Source organism: Cololabis saira, chromosome 6 (assembly GCF_033807715.1).
Source record: "Cololabis saira isolate AMF1-May2022 chromosome 6, fColSai1.1, whole genome shotgun sequence".
Classification (NCBI taxonomy): Eukaryota; Metazoa; Chordata; class Actinopteri; order Beloniformes; family Belonidae; genus Cololabis; species Cololabis saira.
In genome coordinates, this window is record NC_084592.1 from 43,465,887 (window position 1) to 43,491,541 (window position 25,655).

At 44.3% G+C, this 25,655-nt stretch overlaps 1 protein-coding gene across 1 annotated transcript in view; it reads right to left on the reverse strand.

Annotated features, from left to right (window-relative positions):
- The window catches only part of st6gal2a (ST6 beta-galactosamide alpha-2,6-sialyltranferase 2a), a 95,815-nt gene extending 81,945 nt beyond the window's left edge, over nt 1-13,870 (reverse strand). Inside the window, exon 1 of the mRNA XM_061724626.1 lies at nt 13,661-13,870. The gene's annotated coding sequence lies outside the window, so the exon portion shown is untranslated. The remainder of the gene's footprint in view (nt 1-13,660) is intronic.
- Between the last annotated feature and the right edge of the window lie 11,785 nt (nt 13,871-25,655).

A 25,655-nucleotide genomic window follows, 5' to 3' on the forward strand; every position in this document is an offset into this window, starting at 1 on the left:
GGCCAACGATTTATGTAGTGCGCAACGTTACGGGACGGAGCGGCCAGTCTATTTCCTTATATTACAACGCCGTTATTAATTGTTCGTTTTTTTTCCCCACTTATTCCACCGAACACCGAAAGTGTTTTTTTGCCATTTTCGGCCGAACAATTTCGGTTACCGAACAATCGGTGCATCACTAAAATGGTTGTTACATTTTGATATAACGTTTGACTATTACAAAAAAAAAATTGCAATAGTATCTAATTTGTGGCATGTTCCAACCACAGGTTAATTTGCACATTTTATTTATATTAGAAGAGTCATCACTGATAGGATTTTATTTTAAGTGAACTTTTATTTATTTGTCCTGTTTCTTTATTTATCAGGTTGTATTTTTTTCTACTTTGTGATTTTATAAGCTAAGAAAACTTGAAGGACAAGGTACTTTCGCTGGTTCACTGTTATCCCACTGTTTAAGCCATACAGTTTGAATAAATGTTGAATCTGTTCTTACATTTCAAACTTGTTTCATTTGAGTCATTACAGTTTTGCAGTACAGGTGTACTAATTTAATTGGTTTTTATTAATTCAGTTTAATTGGTGTAGTTTAGTAGTATTTAGTATTCTTTTAGAGCAGTGTTTTGGGGGCTCCAAATAGTGGGGCTGCTTAAGTCCATTTTTGAGCCGAATCGTTCACTTCATGGTACAAGCACCAAATTTGGTACAAATGATGTCCAGGACATACCTTCTAATAAAAGTACGTTGCCCAGCTGAAAATCCAAGAGGGCCGCCAGTTTTCAAGATGGCCGCCTCGTCAAACGCCAAAAAAAGGTTTTCGAGGTAGAACTTGAATTAACAGAAGAATGTTAATGATCCAAGCATCAAAATGAATGTATTATGACTGGAATAACTCGATGGTGTCAATTGAATTCCAATATGGCCACCAATTTTCAAGATAATGGCTATTAAATGACTAAAAAGTAGCGTTTTCGCGTTTTTTCTTCAGTTTTCTGCAATGATCTTAAGTGAAAATCTGCAGAATTCTGAGGGATTTGTTTTTTGTGTGAATCATTTGTGAAAATGTGTCCAAACTTTTGACTGTTACTCACCACACACACCCACACACACACACACACACACACACACACACACACACACACACACACACATACAGCAACACAAGCGTTCTTTACTGAAATAAAAGTACTAATTTAGCAATATAAATGATAATTCATTAAAATTCTGTGGTCAACATTTATTGGTTAGTAATTTTTTATAAGAGTGATGTCAAAGCACAACCAGGGCACACTGGTGACATCACTGCTGTGAAACTCAGCATGGGGTTCAGTGTCAGCTTGTAGTGTACTAACTGTAGTTGTAGTTTACTTTAGTGTCCCAAATGCTATCTACTCTAGATTCAACTAGAAGTTTAGTTAGTTGTAGTATTGTAGTTAGATAGCCGCACCTGAATTGACAGGATGTGCCAGCGCGGGATAGCCGAGCCAAGGGTAACGGGGCTTTAGTTACCTGGATGGTGTACAGATCGCACAGGATTTATGGCACTGGATGAACGATCGGGGTAGGTGTAGGGCACCAGATACTTGAACCTAGTTGCATCCCATATTCCAATGTGCTATGATATTTTGTATGTTTGGGTGGTAAAAGGATAATCCCTCGACCTTCAACTGTATAAGATGTCTGCCGATAATCCATTGAGTTGTGCTACTAAAACTGACTGGAGCAAGTGTTGCCTCTGTCAGACAGATACAAAATCAGCGTTGAAGTCTCCCCCTACCCGTTATGAGTGTAGTTCTGACGGCTATTCCATGATAGCCAAAAACATACCTCTATTTCAGGCAATCAACCTGTTGCCCATCAGGTTAGACACATCCAGATTGGATGATGGAGGTAGCATTGTGGCAGCCAAGCAACAGATAAAGTCTGTGTTGAATAAGGCATGCGACACAGATATTCTTGTGGTTGCAGTCAATGTTTTTGCGACTCTTCAGGATGCAGGCTTGGAAAAGATCTGGATAGAATTTGGCCAGGGTCAGTCCATTAGGTGGTTGCCAATTCATGATATGGTGGTGAATCTTGGCCCAGAGAAATCCAGTGGCATGCTGTTCTTCCATGCCTTCACTGGCTGCGATGTTGTGTCAGGTTTCCGTGGTAAAAGCAAGAAAAGTGCATGGCAAGCATGGGAGGTTTGCCCTGCAGTTAGTCCTGTCTTCAAAAAGCTCAGCCAATACCCACCTATCATAGAAGATGCAGACCTCAACATCCTTGAGAAGTTTGTCATCACCATGTATGACAAGCAAAGTACTACATGCAAGGTTGATGAGGCAAGACTGGACTTGTTTGCTCGGAAGCAAAGGTCTTATGATGCCATTCCAGCAACAAGCGCATCCCTCGTTCAGCATGTGAAACGGTCTGCTTTCCAAGCTGCCTGCATATGGGGCCAAGCAACAGTGTGCAAAATGCAAACTGAAAGTCCTGCCAACTGGGGCTGGCAAAAAGATGGTCAGATCTGGCAAGTTCTCTGGACAACCCTTCCACCCATTGCTCAGACTTGTGAGCAATTGGCTGCAAGACTGAATGCCAAGGACGATGCAAATGCTATCGCTTCGGCCTGAAGTGCACACAGTTGTGTGCCTGTGCATGTGAGGGCTAAGAAAATAGAACAACCAAGTTTAAGTTGAATGTTTGAGTTGGATATTTGTATTATTATTTTTTAAGTTATGTTGATTCAAGTTCTGGATTGTAAAACATGCAGCCTATGCTTCGACACCTTTTCTGTGTTTTTATACCGTTATCTAAAAATTAAAAAAAAAAAAAAAAAAAAAAGAATAGCCTATACAAAAAAATAAAAAATGGGGGAGACAAAGACAGCCTCTACGTGGCCTCCCGTACAAGTAGCTTACAGGTCCAAAAGCTTGAAAGTGAAACTAATGTATTTGTTTGTGAGTGTTTTTTTCATTTAATTCGCATTGTATCATCATAATATTCAATAATTTTGATTTTCTAAATGCAGAGTTGTATTTCTCATGTGCAAAAACACATATTTCAATGTATAAACCATCAGAATAGGACTATTCAATCAAAATATAGTTCAAACGCTGTTTCAAACCACTTCGAATGGTGGCCATCTTGAAAAATGGTGGCCACTTTGTTTGTTCAAGTGGGCAACGTACTTTTATGAGATAGTAGGTCCAAAAGCACTTGTGTACCAAATTTGGCGCTTGTACCACAAAGTGAACGATTTTTCATTAATGTGCTCCACTAAAAGACTGAATGTGGTGATAGATTTATAGTTAAAAAGATGGAGTTGAATTAGTATTTTTTATTGTAATTTTTATCGTTATCGGGATAAATGCCAGACATTATTGTGATACATTTTTTAGTCCATACCGCCCATCCCTAGATTGGAGCCCGGCCTCACTAACCAGAGGCGTCTCTGTGAGCTGGCGGAGGACGAAAACGCTCCTCGGGGTGACGGCCAAGGACACGGCGCCACACAGAGAACCGTGTGATCAACGCCGTCCTGCTGCTTCCTGACGAGTCTCCTGCATCAACTTTACAGGTAACAGATGGATCTGCGCTGCTACTTTTCCTTTTTAGAACCAGTTTCTGATGTGATTCTGCATCTTTCCCCTCAAACCAACTGTGACTGTTTGGAGCAGCTTCAAAGCTCCAATGGTGCGATATTTAAAACGCTGCACATCTGAGTCCAACACCGAGGTCCTGTAACCTCCGACATCACGCAAACGATACACGGATGCTGAAATTCTCCTTTCCCTTTCCCGTGAGGTCACTCTCACACCCTGAAAGCTAAAAAACAACATCAGCAATGCTTCTTTTTTCATCCCTTTTGTGTTCATTTGGATTTTTATGGAGCCAGAACAGTCTCATAATTCGCAAATGCACACACCGTTTCACAAATGCACAGAACAATTCACACGTGCGTAGGACAAGAGTCACACGCAAATCCAGCGCCGCTCACAGACAAAAAAACGTTTGTAAATCAGGTTATATATGTGTGTGCGTCAAAAATACATTTGTATATCTTGTCCTACGCACATATGAATTGTTCTGTGCATTTGTGAAACTTGTCCTGTGCATTTGTGAAACGGTGTGTGCATTTGCGAATTTTGAGACTGTTCTAGCTCCATAGATTTTATGCTGAATATAATCAACAATAATGTCTTTTCCACAGGCCTGCAGCTACGCATCGATGATGTCGACGCACCGACTTAAAAATATAGTCGATGTCATACTTTGCCATCGATGCGTCGCCATGGACGCATGGGTCACCACAACAAACAGTTTGCAGAATGTAGAACTTGACATCATCACAGCGTTCCCAACAAAGTCCTGCAAAAAGCCCCCAAAAAACATCCCTACGTCATCAAAAGTATGTGAATACTTTAAATTTGGTCCCAAACGCCATTTGGATACCAGACCAGCACACCGGCATGTTGGATCTAAAGAGGAGGCCCCGCCCCCTTCTCTCTCGGGGGCGGGACAATAATAATTACAAAATATAAAAAAAAAAATAATAATTGTAAAAACAAATGTCACATGATCAAATTATGGCCTGCATCAGCTCCCACATTTGATGTTTTCTGGTCATAACTCCGTTTACCGGCATGAAAAACTTTTTTTTTACCGGTAGGACGAGCTTAAGTGCCACCGGAAAATGATTCCTACCGAAAACAACTGTTTTTTTTTTAGTTCCATCCGCCATAGAAAGGTTCCTTCCGTGATTAGACTTTTTATGTGATAAAAATATGTAAGTTAGTGTGAAACAGTGCCCTGTTTTATCCAAATATGTTATTTTTAACACAGTTGGACAACTTGCGATGCATATTTCAAATCTTTTGTAATTTTTACAGGAGAGATTTGTTGGACTGTAAGAATAAACAGGCTGGCTTTTTTATTTTGTATAATTTTATTTTGCTGTGCAAAACTGTTGTTTAATAAACTATATTATTAAGGATTTTTTATATTTGATACATTATGGTTTTTATTAAATCGAACAGAAAAATAATTGTTATAATCGAATAATCGTCCAATTACTCCTTAGATTAGTCGACTAATCGATAAAATAATCACCGGATTAATCGTTTTAAAGATAATCGTTTACCCCCAGCACTACTTTTTCACCACATGATCAAATCAAGCTTTATTTATAAATCACTTTTCGTACAATAAAAAAGCACAAACTGCTTAATAGTAAAAAACAAGAACCCCCCCAAAAAAACATAAACAACCAGTGTCTTTAAAGACAGATGATGTAATTTTGACAGATGTTTCTGTCTTAATGTGATGTTTTAAAACACCAGTACGAGTGAGCGTTTACGCCTCAGCACCGTCTGATCCCGGCGGCGACGGCTCGTGAGCCGTTGGACGCGGATGTCAAACATTAGCGTCACGTTGGCAAGTTGTTGCTGTTTTAAGCTGGAAAATCTGAGCAGGGAAAAGAGCTGACACTCATTAAGATGCACAGAAGTGGCAACGAATGATGCTCCAAATATCAGGAGCAAAACTTGGAGTTTAAGGAGCCGTCGAGAGCTCGTCAAGTCGGAGAGGAAGAGGAAGAAAACTCTGAGAAATTCCCCCAATAAAAGCAGAGAAATGGACGGACAGAACTGCAGAATTCATCATCTCGACTGACAAAATGTTTTCAAAAGTCTTTATGTCTGTTGCACATGTCGGGGTCGGGTCGTCACGGTGATTTCTGCAGCTACGTCACAATGCAACGTACTCCTTCACATCTTACATGGGTTCATACGGAGCGTTTTTGGTTTCCAACCATGTTTGTTTCTAACATGATTGATTAACTACGAACCCAGAGCCTATTTTTCTTGAATTTGCATACTCTTACTACAAGTACATCTCTGGGACCACAAGGCTTAACTGGATACCTCTGTTGTCATATTAAAGGGAACTCTCATGAGATTTTGAAAAGATCACAGCATCTGTGTTCCTGGCAAGGAATAAATGGCCCACAGCAAGAAAGCAAAGCTCACCTACGACCAAATCAACATGTGGACGTTCCGTCTGCAGGAACCTCCTCTGCTACGGGGAAGGTTTTAGTTCAGAAGGTCCAGGTAAGGGTCGGCCATTCTGGCTCCGTTAGCACATCTGCATTTCCTCAGGCGAAAAACTACAGGTTTTATTGTTCAGAACAGTCGAATACAACTGTTTTTGGCATCTTTTTGAAAATTCAACCAGACACCATCCGTCCATCTATTCATCCATGTATTATCCATCTATCCATTAGGGATGGGCGGTATGGACTACAAAAATGTATCACGATAATTTCTGGCATTTATCCCGATAACGATAAAAAAAAATACCAATTCAACTCCATCTTTTTAACTATAAATCTATCTCGCTCTCAGATCCGCCATGTTTGTTACACAAAAACGTCATCAACGGGAATTTATCTTTCAGGCTCATTTAATTCGTTCTTCCTTCCTTCCTTCCTTCCTTCTTTTTTCCCCTCCCTCCCTCCCTCCCTTCCTTCCCCCCCCCCTCCCTTCCTTCCTTCCTTCCTTCCGCGTCAATTTAACGCAGAACCATAAATCAGGCTTTACACAAAAACATCAATCCATTCATGTATCCCCGTATTTCCTACTGAAATATATTTATTTGCAATATAATATACATATTTGCATCTCAATTTTGAAAACAAACAGCAGAATCATGTGTGTTGAAATCTCAACAACACAGAAAAACCGGCGTGTACTTCACGGGCTGGAAACGGCGGCCCCCCTGTATAAGTTTGATATGTTGTATTTCATTCAGTTATGATCCGAGTTGTGTTTGGCACATTTTAGGTCCCGTTCACGCTGCAAGTCTTAACGCTCAATCCGGATATTTTCCGCAGATCCCATTTTTGTGTTTGGCTGTTCACGTTAACTTTTAAAATGTGACCTACAGTACATCAGATTCCAGTGTGAACTGTTTGCAGCTTAAAACTGACCTGCATGTGCAGAATAACAATAACACAGAGAGCAAAGGCAACAGACTGGAACTATGGCAGGAATAAACAGAGACAAATATCAACGTAGATGTAAAAGTCGCATCAAATCCGGTTGTTCACACTGACCACATTGAGAAAAAACAAACCTGGGTCTGATTCAGGGCCAAATATGGAAGTGAACAGATCTGATTTAAACAAAAATCTGATCTGGGCCAGATTTGAGTGTTCAAATACCCCTGAAGGAGCCTGACCTGGTTATTTGACCCCCAAAAAAGTCTGATTTGGGACTTTTGTCTGAACCGGTCCTTAGGAAGGTTTATGCAGACTTATAGCCCAGGTTATTTTGTTGAATCTGTTGTGCTACGTCACTATAATCATGGACTACGTTTACATGCAGTCAAAATTCAGGTTATTGCTAATATTCCGGTTACTGAAACATTCGGAATATTCCATTTGCATGCGTGACCAAACAGTGTTATCCCTGTATACATGGTGATTAATCATTCGGGATATCCCGATCAAACTAGCGACGCACGGAGAACGTCATGACGCAATTCCCGTCATTTCCGCTTCTTCTTCCTGTATCCAAATCCAAAACAAATGCTGCTTCGCTCACCTTCTTGTAAATCTTCTATCCCGGTACTTTCTACCGTCTACAAATGCAGAAATGTTCATATCCTTCATTACATTTATGAAGTGATTAGTCTCCTCCTGGTCTTGTGTTTCTCCGTGTTTATAAGAACTTCCTGGACTCAAAAGACCAGGATTCCTTGTGAACAGAGCATGTGCAGAAAACAAATTCATGTTCCGTTTGATGGGGATATTCCGTTAGGCATTTACATGACCCAATATTCAGGTTTTAAAAGGAGGAACCCAGGGGTCATATTGGGGTTTTTAAAAACCTGAATATGAGCAAATTCGGGTTATTCAAAGGGGTTATTGGTGTTTACATGGCCGTGCAAATTCAGGTTATTGCCAATATCCGGGTTTTAAAAGGGTTATTGATGCATGGAAACACAGTCATTGTTTACTTCCGTGTTTGAGCCGATTGAAGGCCCAGATCTGGGACCTTTAGGGTCGGAAGGGTTCGGTCCAGCCGACGGCGAGCTGATGGCGAGCCGTCGTCACTCTGTGACCAGCGGTTTGTACCAACCAGCGTTGGTTAAACACGACGGTGAGGTTTGATTTCATCCTCAAGTCCACCGTTGTGCGTCTACTGGTTGAAGCTGGTAGCTAAAGCTAAGGGTGCTTTCACCTCTGTCCCGTTTGGAGCAGTTGTTCCGGAACAGGGAGCGTTTCCCCCTAAAGATCAGAACATTTGGTATATGTGAACACAGCAATCGCTCTCTGAAACGGCACAAAACAAGCGATCCGAGATCCTAGGAGAGCCTGAAACGGTTCATTTTTTTTATTTGTAGTGAGAATATAATCGACACAGCAACCGACACAACTCCATTCGTGCGACAGCGGCGCAAGGAGAGGAGTCGGTGCAGCCTCCACCACCTTCTCTCCTATTGGACGTGCCGAGATGTCGTCCCAGCGCGGCACGGTGAAATTAAAAAATGTTCAATTCGGGCAGGGTTCGTGCAGCGCAAACCCGGCTGCGGCAGGCGCCATCTCGCCTCCGCTGAGCTCCGCTCGCACATAAATGAATGTGTAAAGCCTGATTTATGGTTCCGCGTTACACCAACGCAGAGCCTACGCCGTAGGCGGAAGAGGAAACTTCTTCCGCGTTCATTTGACCAATCAGAGAGCAGCTGGTTCGTGCATGGCATTTGTTATCAGCTTTGAAACGGTACAGACGTTTGCCTTGTGAACACAAACTCCACAAACGAGAAACGGAACAACTGTATCGATTTAGCCCCTGAATCGGAACAAAACAAACGGGCCACAGGTGTCTGACCCTAAGTCTGACTGACATGCGGTGGGTGATTTCCGTCACCAGTGGGTCATGTGACCTAAAGCTTCGCTTCTCGTTTCTCCAAACCACAGAGAACATGCATTAATATTGTATTAAAACAAAAACTGCATCATTTAACGCATCATCAACGCAGCTCTGATTATTATATTGTCGTCTCTTGGACCAGTTTCTCTTCACGTTTATGTTGCAGCTTCATAAATCATAAACCCGGTTAAGCTACTGACTCACACTTGTTCTGCAGAAAGAAGCCTCGTGGGCCGATCCGCGTCCTCTCAGCTGACGGCACGGCCGTGTTTATCAACCTCACAACTACTACACAAGTTGTGAGGGCGCAGATGAACTGATAAGTGAGCAACTCAGCCAGCACCGGTCTGAGAGCAGACGAGCGCCTGCCGACGTCCGGGCCTCACGCACACGCTTTTAGATGCTTTAAGACGCTTCTGTTCGTTTGTTTTGGTCGGGAGCTTCGGGTGGAGCTGCTGTTTTGTCTGTTTAATGCACGACCTTGCAAACAAACAGTGTTTTATCTGGGAGGAACCTTGTGCTGCAAGTCTGCCCAACAAAACTCAGTTTGTGGATTTAACTTAATATCGATTGGCTTCATATAAAAACAGCTTCTGCTGCTGCGTCTGGGGATGAAAGTGGGATGTGCCGGCCGTACCTGGAGCGGCTCTCCTGCACGTTTTTACACAACAAGCCTCCAGCTGCAGAGACAAAGACACGGCGACCAGCCTGCAGCGGTAACTGGATAGTCGGGTGTAAAAGCATCAACGCAATTTTTAAGGGAGTCATAACCGTTTCCCTCAAAATGGAGACGCACATGTGCAACTGTCAGGTGTCCATTTGAAAACCCGTGATGCATTTGTAGCGGACGCAGCCGCGTCTGTGGATCAGAACGTGTCCCAGCGAAAGGAAAAGGTGGATTACATGATTTGTTGATCCTTGCAAAATTCCACATCCACAAATCCAAATTCTTACACAAAAAACCCTCCTTTTTTACTTTTCATTGTGAATTCAATCAGTATCTTACGGAAGAGTATTAGGGCCAGGCAGGAGAAAAATAAAAATAATATTTTAGAGGAAGATTTTTTTTTCATTATGCACTTCGAGAAAAAGTGACATTTCGACTTTTTTCTCGAAATTGTATTTCAACATCAAAAGGTCGAAATTTCGAGATTTATGTTGAAATACAATTCCGAGAAAAAAGTCGAAATGTATTTCAACTTTATTCTCGAAATTTCAACTTTATTCACGAAATTTCGACTTAATTCACAAAATTTCGACTTTATTCACAAAATTTCATTTTTCTCGAAATTGTATTTCAACATTAATCTCGACATTTCGACTTTTTTCTCGATATTTCGACTTTTTTCTCGACATTTCGACTCAAAGTGGGATGTGCCGGCGTACCTGGCTCTCCTCCACGTTTTTACACAACAAGCCTCCGGCTGCAGAGACAGAGACATGGCCACGACCAGCCTGCAGCGGTAACGGGATAGTCGGGTGTAAAAGCATCAACGCAATGTTTAAGGGAGTCACAACCGTTTCCCTAAAAATGGAGACGCACATGTGCAACTGTCAGGTGTCCATTTGGAGACCCGTGATGCGTTTCTAGCGGCCGGTCTGTGGATCAGAACTAGGCCTGTGTTGAAAAGATCGATTCTCCGATTTTAAATCTTTCTACCGTCTACAAATGCCAAAATGTTCATATCCTTCATTACATTTATGAAGTGATTAGTCTCCTCCTGGTCTTGTTTCTCCGTGTTTAGAAGAACTTCCTGGACTGAAAAGACCAGGATTCCTTGTGAACAGAGCATGTGCAGAAAACAAATTCATGTTCCGTTTGATGGGGATATTCCGTTTGGCGTTTACATGACCCAATATTCGGGTTATAAAAGGAGTAACCCAGGGTTCTGGTTATTCAAAGGGGTTATTGGTGTTTACATGGCCGTGCAGATTTGGGTTATTGCCAATATTCGGGTTTTAAAAGGGTTATTGATGCATGGAAACGCAGTTCATGACGGGTCTGACCCCGGTAGCCGCGGGCCGAGCGGCTACGGGTCCCGGCGTAGCTCTGCCAGTCCTCGCTTCAGCTCGGCAGCAGTTTGGATGTGGTTCTGGTAGCGACGCGTGAAACGAGGATTGGGACAGATTTGATGAGAATGAATGTAAAGTAAATTAGGTGGCGGCTCCCCAGGACTGTTGGCTGCATGCTTTAGTTACTTCCTTTAGTTGTAATTTTGATTAGGCCTGTGTTGAAAAAAATCGATTTTCCGATTCTAAATCGATATTAAAATCGAATATTAATTCCTAAAAATCGATTCGTATGTCTAAAGATCGATTTTTTTTCATCATTACAACTTTTGGTATTTTTTTGTTTATGCCCAAAAAAGGAATGTTTTGTTGGACAGGAGAATAACTGGTGCCATGTTTTTGCCTTTAAATATGTTTAAAGGTATGAAAACATTAAAGTTTTCAGTTATAATTGCATAAATTGTCTATATTTCATTACTTTATATAATGTATTGGAGTTACATTTGCATAAAATGCTAAAAACCAAGTTCTCAAAAATTAAAAACCAAAATAGACCAAAAATGGAAAAAATTTAAACGGAATGTGGGAAAAAATAAAACCGATTTCATCCGTCTCCGTTTCCTCCCTGGATCTGTTTGGTAATTCTGACCCACGATGTTTCTGAAAGCAGTTCTATCAGCATTCTGGGAGCTGATTGGTCCTTACAGCATCATTAGCTGCAATACTTGCTGTTGAATCTCAATATAATACTAGTATTAATATGTTGCAGAACTACAGTCATATAATTCATGCAACAGCTGAAAAAACAGTTTCATTAACACTAACCCAAATCAATATCAGATCGAATCAAATCTTGATAATCGATTCTGAATCTTAAGAATCGGAATCGATTCTTGATATTTGAATGGATCCCCAGCCCTAATCAGAACGTGTCCCAGCGAAAGGAAAAGGTGGATTACATGAGCCTTGGATTTCTAAAAACCTACGTCTCCTCAGCCTGAAGGCACCGTGGAGTTTAGATCTAAACTCCCGTCCTTGTCGTAACCTCTCAGCGGCCTCGACGACAACAACAACTCTCCAGCAAAGCTGCACGCAAACAAACATCAGAACAGTCTCACTGATGCAATGTCACCACAACCCGGAGAGAGAGGCTTTGAATTCTCCACGCCGCGCTGGTTCGTGCAGCAGAGGGAGGAAATGCAAAGAGGGGGCTGGTGCCTTTGAAGCCCGAGGACCGGGGAGAGCGCCGGCCGTGTGCGAGCAGCACGCTCTTCATCCTGCTCGGAACCAGTCGCAGCCTCATCGCCAGCGGTTCTGCAAGGTGATGTGTCTCCGTGACATCCGAGTAACTCCCGGGCTCAGGGCGGTGAGATAGAAGCAGAAACCTGCACCTAAATACCTAAAACACACACTCACATAACCTGCACCCCCCGCCGAGCCATGTGGTTCACACACCAAATAAATACATAAATAAATAAATAAATAAGCCTTTGTTTTACGTTTGCCTTCAAATTTGTGTCACCGCCATCCACCACAGGGAACCTCACACCAGTGGCGTCACCAGGGGGGGGCCAGGGGTGGCCAAGGCCCCCCCTACAAATTTTCTGTCCTCAATAAAAAAATTAAAAAATAATTTAAAAAAACACTTGCCGGTCACAGAGATTCTATCGTCAGTTATGTGTTTCAAATGCTTATCAGTAGGCGTAAGTATTTCTGAGCCTCTCTACTACAACAGTATCATAAAATCCTGTAATGATGGCTTTTAGATTTGGTGTCCACCCCAAGAATTTAAGTGGCCCAATCTGGCCCCCACTATGAAACGTTTTTGGAGGCTCCCCAGTCACAAACGAAATAAATACATAAATATATAAGCCTTTGTTTTACATTTGCTTTCATATTTGTGTCACCGCCATCCACCACAGGGAACCTCACACCAGTGGCGCCACCAGGGGGGGGACCAGGGGTGGCCACGGCCCCCCCTACAAATTTGCTGGCCACCCCACTTGCCTCAATAAAAAATAAATAATAATAATTAAAAAACACTTGCCGGTCACAGATTCTATCGTCAGTTATGCGTTTCAAATGCATATCAGTAGTCGTTTCTTTAAGTATTTCTGAGCCTGTATACTACAACAGTATAATAAAATCCTGTAATGATGGCTTTTAGATTTGGTGTCCACCCCAAGAATTTAAGTGGCCCCATCTGGCCCCCCCTAGGAAACGTTTTTTGGAGGCGCCCCGATCACAAACGAAATAAATACATAAATAAATAAGCCTTTGTTTTACATTTGCCTTCAAATTTGTGTCACCGCCATCCACCAAAGGGAACCTCACACCCGGTGTTTAGCCACAAAAAACAGTAAATAATTAAAGTAAAATGAGTAAAAATGACTAAAATGATAGAATTAGGTCTCTTTAAATGAAATAAATATTTAAAACTCCTCTCTCGGCTCAGGTTCCCCCTTTTTTGTGCAAAAGCAGGAGATGAAGGAGACCTTCTCCTACAGTAAGTTGTGAAGTGTCCAGGCCAGGCGCGTCAGTCCCAGCTGACGAGCGTGTGTCAACACCGGGATAAATACTCTCTCTGCTCCGGGAGAGAAACGCGGACACCGGACACAAAAAGACCCGTGAACGGCTCGGCTGCACATCCTTCCTCTCCTCCGCCGCGGCCGCTGTGCGCGGAGACAAAGCCGCTCCGCGCAGATCCGAGTGTAAATCCAGAAACAAAGCCCTACCTAAAGCGTGCGCGGGTCCGGGGTGGATGCTGGCCTCATTCCGCTGCGGTCCGCCCGGTTCCTGCGGCCCCTGGGTGGCTCTCCACGGCCCCTAAGGCTCAGCCTGGCTCCTGGGTCTCAGCCCGGCTCCTGGGTCTCCCTGCCCCGGCTCCGGCTCCGGCCCCCGGCTGCTGCTGCACATGCACCGCTGCTGGTGAGAGCTGCGGTCTGTGTCTGTCACATTGTTGCTGGCCCTTTTTCTATCATCCACAGCCGATGAGGAGGAGGAGTCAGCGGGGCGGAGGAGAGACTGAAGGGGGGGAGAGGAGAGGAGAGGCTGGTGGGGGAATGAGGGGAGGAGAGGAAGGACAAAGGTTTATTTATTAATTTGTTGATTATGCTTGCAAAATTCCACATCCACAAATCCAAATTCTTACACAAAAACCTCTCTTTTTTTTTACTTTTCATTGTGAATTCAATCAGTATCTTACGGAAGAGTATTAGGGCCAGGCAGGATAAAAATAAAAATTATATTTTAGAGGAGGAGGATTTTTTTTTTCATTATACAATTTGAGAAAAAAGTCGAAATGTCGAGAAAAAAGTCGAAAAGTCGAGATTAATGTTGAACCAGAATTTCAAGAAAAAAGTCGAAATGTTGAGAATAAAGTAGAAATGTCGAGGAAAAAGTCGAAATGTTGAGAAAAAATTTGAAATGTCGAGAAAAAAGTCTAAAAGTCGAGATTAATGTTGAAATACAATTTCGAGAAAAAAGTCGAAATGTCGAGAAAAAAGTCGAAATGTTGAGAAAAATGCGAAATTTCGACTTTATTCACGACATTTCGTCTTTTTTCTCGAAGTGCACAATAAAAAAAATCTTCCACTCTCAATTTCTTTTTCTCTTGCTTGGCCCTAATACTCCTCCGTAAGGAGGAGAGGAAGGACAAAGGTTTATTTATTAATTTGTTGATTATCCTTGCAAAATTCCACATCCACAAATCCAAATTCTTACACAATAAACCCTCTTTCTTTAATTTTCATTGTGAATTCAATCAGTATCTTACGGAAGAGTATTAGGGCCAGGCAGGAGATAGAAAAATAGAAATAATATTTTAGAGGAGGAAGATTTTTTTTTCATTATGCACTTCGAGAAAAAAAGTGACATTTCGACTTTTTTCTCGAAATTGTATTTCAACATCAAAAAGTCGAAATTTCGAGATTAATGTTGAAATACAATTCCGAGAAAAAAGTCGAAATGTATTTCAACTTTATTCTCGAAATTTCGACTGTATTCACCAAATTTCGACTTTATTCACCAAATTTCATTTTTCTCGAAATTGTATTTCAACATTAATCTCGAAATTTCGACTTTTTCTCGATATTTCGACTTTTTTCTCGACATTTCGACTTTTTTCTTGACATTTCGACTTTTTTCTCGAAATTGTATTTCAACATCAAAAAGTCGAAATTTCGAGATTAATGTTGAAATACAATTCCGAGAAAAAAGTCGAAATGTATTTCAACTTTATTCAGATTCAGATTCAGATTCAGAGAAACTTTATTCGTCCCCGAGGGGCAATTCAGGACAACTAAGCAGCAATACAAGTACAGTAAATCCGCTCAGCTGCCGGCCGGTCGACCACAACGAGCAGCGACCCGAAACCGGAACAAAGCAGAGAAAGGGTGACGTTGGGGGTGGGGGAGGAGGGAAAAAAAGGCATCTTCACACTGTGTATGCACACAGTGAGAAAGTGCCAAAAAACACCTCAGCACAGAAAGCACATGACAAATTTACATCAACTTCACAAGACTTATAGCCAGGAAGGCGTAGAGAATGAGGGAGGTGTGGTTATCAGCAAATGTATGTGTGGCGGTGAGTCCATGAACCCGCTCAGAGCTGACTCAGCCAATGTCCTTGGTGTTATCAGACGGCTCGGTCAGTTCTGAAAACAGGTCTGCGGATGATCTGGAGGGGGAACGGTTATTCCGGGGCAGAGTCACCTTGTTTACATTCCACCAGGAAGATTGTGACTACAGCAATCAGCCAAACCGCTGTGTCAAGGCCAGATTATAGAATCAACAATTTTATTGAAAAGAACAGGCAGATCCCAGTAATTTTCCGTCAGCCTTAAGTCTCTGGTTCCTCAATGGCGACTCCAAACAGACGAATTTGTGATCAATTCCCGCCAAGCCGAGCTTCCAACTTCTACAGTGTCTTTTCCATCTTGCCAATGAGCTCAAAGACCGCCGCCAGCCTGTTCAAGAATAGCATCCAGCTTTGGCCTTGTTCCCCCAGCGTTAAAGTCAGAGTGTTAGTCGCACCGCTTATCCCTTCAGTCACGTCAGGCAGCTCGGAGAGGGCCAAAGCAGCTGTCACCGACTTACGCGTTTGTCGATAGACGAGGAATCCCCCCGCTTTAGGGGTGGTGCTGAAAGTAGGGGTAGGGGGAGTATTGGGACAGGCCCCTGGGAAGATTTCAAGTTTTTCTTTTTTAGGGGTAGTGGTAGTGAGGGAGGGCTAGTGGAAGAAAGTAGGGGGTTTATAGGGATTGGCCCTTAATAAACAGGGATGGCTTTTCCACCAGATCTGTTCCAGCTCTAGTTTGGTGCTACCACCAGACATGGCACCAGTTTTTCACTTTTCGACCACCGGCTGTGTGAGGAAAGTACTGACTTGGTGCCAAAAGACTGGCGCTGGGCCGGGCTCCAAACCTGGCTGGGCCCGATGCAAGAACCGCTACATCATGGTCATGGTCGGGATTGCCATTTATTTCCAGGCAGGGCGGAAGTTACAAGGTTTCTTTTACTTTATTTGGTTCTTCACACCAGTGACAATAAAATAAGTGCCTATGTAAAAGACAGTTTTGGCTCCTCCCACAGTTTTTAGTTTTAAATCAGTAAAATAACCAGCCCAGCAGAACTAAATCCCCCCACCATCAAGTTTGAGAGAATATTGAGATAAAGAAATGAATCACGAGCATGAAATGTTGAATACTGACGTCTACTGATTAATAAGTGTAACTCTGCAAAGACACGTTTTAACGCCGTACTGTAGTTCCCCCGAGTCTGACTCATTATTTCAAACGTTTCTTGCAGAGTAGTTTTCTCTTTTCTTCATCGCTGTTGATTAAGATTTGCTTACGTTGGCCAGAAAGCGGCGGATTTGCAGTTGGAAGCAGGAAGCAGCTGTCTCCTCTGTTAGAGCCGGTTGTTTTGCTGAGATCCTCAGATGCTGCTCTCCTCCCGCCACCGAACAAAGATGCCCCGAGAAGTCGATTTTATCCTAACTGTTATGATTCCACATTGTCTAACATGGCATTGTGTTCGTTTAGAAGATATTTAGGAATCTAGAAATATGGGAGGGAGTCAAAATCTTTCCAACAAGGCCTCATTGTTGTCCAGACTTCTTATTTACACGTCTTATATAACACGTAAATATCAGAGGCTGCCGGTGGCGCCGGCGTAGCGCTTTACCAGCCCAGATAATCCACCTGAAACAAGCACCAGGGTGCAGTGAGCTGCTGCAGAACCGTGAAACGATGGAAGTGAGTGGCTGGAACGGCAACTATAAGGTTGCTGGCTCAAATCCTGGCGTGATATTGATTAGCAGGTCGGCATTAACTAAGTCAGCCGAGCTAAAATGGCTAACTGTGACTGAAATAACAGGGAGGGCTTTTCCACCAAACCGGTTCCAGTGCTTTCAATTTTCAATTCAATTTTATTTATATACGTAGCGTCTAATACAACAAAAGTTGTCTCCAGACAGAGTTCCTGGTAGATCTGGTCGTTCCTTATCGCCCGTCTACATCCCTTTTAACCCATGTACTGTCAAAGAATTGCACAAGGGTCAAATGACCCAATTCTTCTTTCCTCCTGCCATGCTCTCTCCTTGCTTCATCCTTTCCTCTTTTCCTCCTTTTTTACCCTCCTTTATTCCTTTTTCTTCCTACCCCCCTTTCGTCATTCCTTCCTTTACTATCTTCTTTGCTTTTCCTTCCTTCTTTCCTTATTTTCTCCATTCCTTCCTTCTTCCCTCCCTTCCTTCCATCTTTTCTCCCTTCTTTCCTCCATTCCATCTTTTCTCCCTTCCTTACTCCCTTTCCTACTTCCTTCCTTCTTTCATTCGTTTCTCCTTTCTCCCTTCTTTTCTCCTTTCTCCCTTCCTTCCATCTTTTCTCCCTTCCTTACTCCCTTTCCTACTTTCTTCCTTACTTCCTTCTTTCCTTCCTTCCATCTTTTCTCCCTTCCTTCATTCCTTCTTTTCTCCCTCCACCCTCCCTTGACCCAAAAGAAGAAAAAGAAAAAAAGAAAAAAAGAGGGAAAAAAGGAAAAAAAAGAAAAAAGAAGAAAAAAAGAAAAAGAAAAAAAAGAAAAAAAGAAAAAGAAAAAAAAGATCAAACATTTTTGAAAAAGCTCCAGGAGCCACTAGGGCGACGCTAAAGAGCCGCATGCGGCTCTAGAGCCGCGGGTTGCCGAGCCCTGCTCTAGACCAGCAAAGAGTTGGTGCTACCTTGGAACTGGTTATTCTGGTCCGGAGCCAGTTCTTTGTCAGTGGAAACAGAAAGTCCGGTTCTAAACTCAAGGGGTTGCCTATTTGTGGAGATTGCAAGTCCCCCCTGTGGTTGCGTGGGTTTCCAGCAGGTACTCCAGCTTCCTCCCACGAGCTGCAGGTTTTGAGTGGTGATTCTGAGCAGGGAGAGATTCAGGACATGCAGATGTGGGTTTATGTTGTGTTTTAGCTTCAGCAGAGCTGCAGAGGAGCAGCCCTCGAGCCGACCGTGGTCTTCATTCTTAAACAGCGAGGGAGAGACGGATCGGGAGAGACGGCGGCTCTGAAACGAGCCCCGGCCGCGTTTGTGCGTCGCTCTCTCTTAATTGCCTCATCAGTAAATGTCAAACGTTCAAATGGCGCCAGCATCCAGATTTATTTATTCATCTGTGCGCCATCAGATGCGCGCGCTCCGGCTGCACGCTGCAATTACCGCCGCGCAGCCAAATGTGCCGATGAATAATAAATCACAGCACAAAGGGATGTAACTGGCTGTCAGTGGACGCGAGGCCGACTGGAGAGTAAACTAGACGGTGTTTACTGTACAAACATCCTCCTGATCCACTGAAACGGAGCCGGAGGCCCTTCGGAGGACAGAGAAGAGGCCTTTTTTAAAAAAATATGTTCCTCCATATGAACAAACAAACACCCAGAAGTATGGAGCTACAACAGTCTCATAATTCGCAAATGCACACACCGTTTCACAAATGCACAGAACAATTCACACGTGCGTAGGACAAGATATACAAATGTATTTTTGATGCACACGCAAATATAACCTGATTTACAAGCGTTTTTTTGTCTGTGAGCTGCGCTGGATTTGCGTGTGACTTTTGAGACTCCCCTGACGTGACTCGATCCACAAATAAGTTTTTTCTTTAAACACGGAAGGATCTGCAACCAATCAGATGTCTTACTTTGTTCCAGCCAATCATAAGAGCGCACCCCATGTGGGGGACGCAGAGCAGTGGATAAAACACGATTTACTCGTAAACCAAATCAGATTAAAGGGGCGGATACACCTGCTGTTTGAACTGCGTTAGTGTCGTTCACTTAGAAAAGTGATTAATATTTGGAGTTGGTGGAATAAAGATAAATAAACAAGACAGCAACACGGGATGGAGAGGAGATCACTGCTCTGCTTTTCTTGTGATCCCGGTAAAGTAAACAGCGCGATCGGAGATGGTTTGACGGGCTGTCAAAAAAACGTTTGTAAATCAGGTTATATTTGTGTGCGCATCAAACATACATTTGTGTATCTTGTCCTACGCACGTGTGAATCGGTCTGTGCATTTGTGAAACGGTGTGTGCATTTTTTTAATTATTTTTTTATTTAACCTTTATTTAACCAGGCAAGAAAATTAAGAACAAATTTCTTCAGAGAACACCCCAGATAATTATATGCATGCTTTATGGTTCTGTACACCGGTACAGAGGTTCTGGAAGGAGATTTGTGAGGATTTATCCACATGGATCAACCACAGAATCCCAGTGTGCCCCACGGTATGTATATTAGGTCACCTGGGAGACACTCAAATAGATCCTAATTGGACACACCGGGTTCTCACTGCTTTATGTATCACAAAGAAAACCATTCTAGTAAATTGGAAACAAAAATCCAGTTTATGTATCAACCATTTTAACATTCGGCTGAATTACACTCTCTGTGGTCCCCGATTATTGGCTTCGTTACCTAGTGGGGGCGGGGGGGGTGGTGATCTCGTAGCCCTTGGGGTTGGGGGTCGGCTTGGGGGGTCTGGGGCGCGGGCCTCTGGTGGCCCCTGGGGGGCGGTGGGTGAGGCCGTGGGGCCCTGTCCCTGGCCGGTGGGGGCCTTGGGGGCCTATGGGGGGGGTTGCTGTGGCTTGGGCGTCTCCGGGTCTCCCGGGGGGGGCTGGGCCATGGACGTGGGGGTCCCACTCGGAGGGCCCGGCCCTGCCTGGGTGGGGGGTGGCTGTCTGCGCTGGGGGGACATTGCTGCCTTGGTCCTCCGTCGCTGGGCGGGGGCCGAGTGCCCCTGCGGATGTGGGGACTCAGTGACCCTTGGGGTGTCCGCTGGGGTGGCCGGGTCCGGGGATCGGGCCTCCCCTGACCGGGGGGTGCACGGGCGGGCGCGGCGGCGGGGTGGCACCATTCCCAGGTATCTATGTCTTATGTTGTCAGTATGAATGGGAGGATGTTGGACCTATTTCCCCCTCCGTCTGGGGGCTCCGGCGGCGCCGGGGGCGCCCGTGGAAGTACGGTGGGGCCCTGGCCCGGCTCGGAGGGCCGCCCCCCGTCTACTGGATGGCCGGTGGGGGGACGCGGGTGTCTTATCAGGGCCGGCTTTGCTGGTCCTGCTTCCTGGCTTCGGCCTCCACTCCCTCTCTTTCCCCCCCTACACGATTCATACGCACATAGGCAAAGGGCGGGGGGTCCGGGTCGTGGGGGGCATCGTCCCACGTGGCCCGGCACTCCCCGCCTCACGGTTTTAACAGCAAAATAGACACTTCACATTCAACACTTAATAAATACATTTGACAATGACACGTAGTTCGGGAGGAGGGGGTTGGTGTCAATCGATACTTGGCCCTCCCCCTCCCCGTTTTTATGGCATTAATCACATGCACTCAACACCAGGGGAGGGAGGGGGTCCCACATCACCTGCGCTCCCTCGCCGGCCTGGGACAGGTGGGTCGGGATACCCGGGCCTGGCGGGGCTCGCCGTGCGGCCTGGGGTGCCTTCTGGCGGTGCTGGACCCCCCCGGGGAGGGGGAAACAGTGCGTGATTGTGTGTCTGTGTCGGTGAGAATGCGGTATGGAAGGGTCCTGCCATGGAGGATTTGAGCCTCCATTGGCAGGACATCAAAACTTAATAATTTATCAATATTATATTATACAAAGATGGTTATTATTATTATTATTATTATTATTATTATTATTATTATTATTATTATATTATTACTATTATTATTATTATTATTGTGATAGTATATCATATTATTATTAGTATAGATATCGGATAGGTGAATGGATGAATGAATGGGATGCCTGGGTCTGGGGCCCTCCGTTGTCGGGCCTGCGCGGGTGTCGCCTTGTTGGGGGGTTCCCTCTCTCCGGGCCCGTCTCCGGTCCCCCCCGCTGCCTCTGCGGCAGGGCGCCCCTCTGGTCTTGGAGGGCCACTTTCGTGGGGGGCGGGTGCGCCTGCCCGCGTCGGCGGCCGGGGCGGCTCTGTCTCTCCGGGCAGGCTGGCCCCCTGCCGGGTGGGGGTCGTTGGCCTGAATGGTGAGAGCCTCCTGGCCGCGTGTCCGGCCCGGACCGGGTGGCCGGGGATTGCCTGGGTCGCGGTCCGCCGCCGCGGGATCCCTGGCTGCTTCTTCCCGCGCCGTGGGGGCCCCGCCCGCGGGCCCCCTCGGCCGCCGCCGGGGGGGGGGGGGCCTCGCAGGCGGTGGGTTGCCTCCCTCCTACTTCTCCCCTCTGTGGGGTTGCCGGTGGCCTGGGTTCCGGGCTCTTCCGTGTCGGCCTCTGGTCTCGCGGGTGGCGGGGTTGCTCCCCCCCGTCCCCCACTATAGATACACTTCAGGTGGAGCTTTGTTTGGTTTATCACACACACACACACACACACGCACACACACACGCACACACACACACACACACACACGCATGATCATATACATACACACACACACACACACATAGACATACACACTGGCTTGTTCACCTGCATGTTGGCTCTCTAGTTTTTGGGTTTAGGTAGCGGTAGCGATAGCTTAGCTCAGACTGCGATCAGATCTCAAGATTTAGGTCGATTGCTGTTCATGTTTTGGTTGGCTCCGTGCCGGTTTCGTGTTTTGTTTGTGGTTTTTTGTTGCAGATTTCCAGTGCTTGACGTGTGTTTCCGTGTGTTCCTGCTTCCTGGATTGGCAGTGGATGTCGTTGATTTAAAATTTATAATATAGAATGTTGAGTATTTGATCCTTCAAAATACACGACCCATGACATGATTTGCATTACACTTTGTGAACATTATACGATAAAGAGAAAAAAACCCCAATTCTATTGCTTTATTTGATATTCATTCAGTCATTCATCTTTATTTAACCAGGCAGGTCATTAAGAACATTCTTATTTACAATGACGGCCTGGCAAGAGACAAGGACCACTTGGGGGAAAAGGACGTGGTTTAGGGAGTAAAACACAGTAGAATTGTAGCTCTACAAAAGGTAGAAAACCATTAGGTAGCATTTTTTGATACGGTAGCAAAAATCGATAGACAGACGCTGTTGGTTTATGCGGCGGTAGCATTTTTCGACGAAGCAGCAGAAATCAACAGAACACCGGAGCAGTGGCCCCCCCACTTGTCTCAATAAAAAATAAAAAATAAAAAATAAAAAAACACTTGCCGGTCACATAGCTTCTATCGTCAGTTATGCGTTTCATCCCAAATCATTTGGACCAAATGCATATCAGTAGGCGTTTCTTTATGTATTTCTGAGCCTGTATACTACAACAGTATAATAAAATCCTGTAATGATGGCTTTTAGTTTTGGTGTCCACCCCAAGAATTTAAAGGGGATCTATTATGAAAAACATGTTTTTTCTTGCTTTAACATATATAAAGTGGTCTCCCCTCAGCCTGACAACTCAGAGAAGGAGGAAAGCAACCAAATTCTGCAGTGTCTGTGTTCTAGGGGAGCTGCAGACCTGCCCCCCCCCCCCAGCAAGTCAGCAGCTCTTTGTTCAACACCTGACTCGGTGCTTATCGCCCTCACCAGGTGCTCGTCACTCAGCTGCGCTTCATTAAGGCTGAATTCTGGTTCTGCGTTAAACCTACGCCGTAGTAGGATACACGGTTACACGGGAGTCTCTCCGTAGCCTACACCTCCCAAAAAATGTAACTACGCATCGAAGCGACGCAGACCCAACTAGGGTCGCCACCTTTCAGAAATAGAAATAAGGGACGCCCTGATTTCAGCAGCGCAGGAGCCAAAAAAAAGCCCCAAAACTTCTAAAGTGCATAAAAATGTGTTTATTTTATATGAAAAAACAAAATGCTTTGATGTAAAGTTTAAAGTGCTTTAATAGCATTGAACTTGCATGACTGTACAGACAGACAACCATACTAGCAACTGAAATAGCCTCCTATGCTACGTATGTCCACATCAGCCCAGATGTATAATATAGTCTGCATGTGAAGAATATGGTGTAAAAGTTAATTTATTTCAATAATTCAACTAGAATATGGTGTAAAAGTTAATTTATTTCAATAATTCAACTAGAATATGGTGTAAAGATTAATTTATTTCAATAATTCAACTAGAATATGGTGTAAAAGTTAATTTATTTCAATAATTCAACTAGAATATGGTGTAAAGTAAATTTATTTCAATAATTCAACTAGAATATGGTGTAAAAGTTAATTTATTTCAATAATTCAACTTATTAGTCATAACGGTTTAGTTCAATACGGGACGCAACATTTTTTTCTCAATTAAAGGACTTTCCGTATTTTACGGGACAGGTGGCAACCCTAGACCCAACGCAGACCGAGAGGGCTGTGATTGGTTCGCTTGGTAGCAACGCATTTCCGGTTCCGGTTCGTGAAGAAGTAGTGAACTTTCAACGCTCTTTTCTTCGTGTGAGAGTATATGGAACAAGGTGAATTGAGTACTTTTATATTGTTTAAGTTACAGGCGAACTCCGTCATCGTGTGAGGCTAAGGTAAATGCTACTATCGTCCCACCACATGGCGTCTGACTGTTGCACCACTTTCATGTCTGTAAAGTGCGTAGAAACCGTATTTAGGGCCAGTCCCAATCCCCCCCTACCCCTACTTTTCAGCCCTACCCCTAAATTTTGCGCGTTCCCGTGAGGGTAGTGGTGTCCCAATTCCTCTTTGCATGTAGGGGTAGTGGACATAACGAGGGGTAGGGGGTATGAATCTAACCCTTCACAGCAAGGGATTTCAGATGCTGACTTCGCGACCGAGGGCCAGAAAAATTTCCCAGAATGCTTTATGTCATCATTTGCAGACTGAATCAAACAAAAAAGCATGGCGGACATTTCTAATTTTTAGTGAATAAAATCAATATTTCGAGTTAGTTTCTGCATAAAAATGCGTTTTGATTACATTTCTAGCGAGAAATATATATTTTACTTTCATAATATTCACTCAGTGAATGTACATAATCACTCGCTTGCCCGTTGTTGAGAAGATCTTCTTCTTCCGGCTCTCGACGAAGGCGGACGCTTTTTCTGCTCCTCTCCCTTATCTATCTGCCCTGCTACTGTTTTTGTCCTGTCTCGTCTTCAGAGTCTCTCCTTTTCACTCCTCCGAACTCTACAATCATGGAATTGATTAACTGGTTAAACTCTCAGCACAATTGACCAAATTTTTGCGACAAGCAGTTAGGGGGTAAGGGATATATATATATATATATATATATATATATATATATATATATATATATATATATATATATATATATATATATATATATATATATATATATATATATATATATATATATATATGCTGGATACACAATGGATTCCTACAAATATTGGAAACCGTTGTGTTGGGCGATCCTGTCTGTCGAGGACGTTGAAGATGCCTTCATAATTGGATGTATGATAGCAGGATTTCTCCTGATCGGAGGAGGGGGATTCCTGGTCTACCGACAAACGCGTAAGTCGTCGACAGCTGTTTTGGCTCTTTCAGAGCTGCCGGACGTGGTTGAAGGGACAAGCAAGGCGATCAACACTCAGACTTTAAAGGTATTGTGACATCATTTTTAACATGCTTTTAACACTATTAAAAGTCTTGGCCAACATCCCTCAAATGTGTCTAAAAGGGTGTAACAAGAAAAACTTCACTCTAGTACTCCATGCCTGGCTTTTTATGACGGTGTTTTTTTGCGCCGTGAAAAACGCGTCCTTTTCCCCCTTTCCTGTCAATCATTGCCCCGCTCCTCCTCCCAACCTCCTCCAACCCAACTGCTACACGCTTCTGCCGTCTCCACACACACGCGCGCACACCGAACCACAAACACCCACACACACAGCCCAGACAGGGCGACTACAGCCCGGGGATGTCCGTGACCAGAGGACCGTAGCTCCCCGCAAGCCATACGCTCACAGCGGCGTCGGAGAGTTAAGCCGGGAGCGACAGGCGAAGCAAGCATGCACGGAAAAGCATCACGGCAAAGCAGTCCACCGCAAACAATCATAAAAATAAAGGCATGCAAGCAGCAGTGTCCCCTTATCTTAAGTCCAGTCAGTGGCCGCGGGTCTTCTTAGCAGTTTTCCTCCGGTGATGAGAACAGAAGAGGCTCTAAACAGCTCCGTGTTAAGCCTGATTTATGGTTCCGCGTTAAATCGACCCAGAGCCTACGCCGTAGGGTTCAGCATACGGTGCGCGTCGCCGCGTAACCCTACGCCATAGGCTCTGCGTCGGTGTAACGCGGAACCATAAATTAGCCTTTATGGTGCGC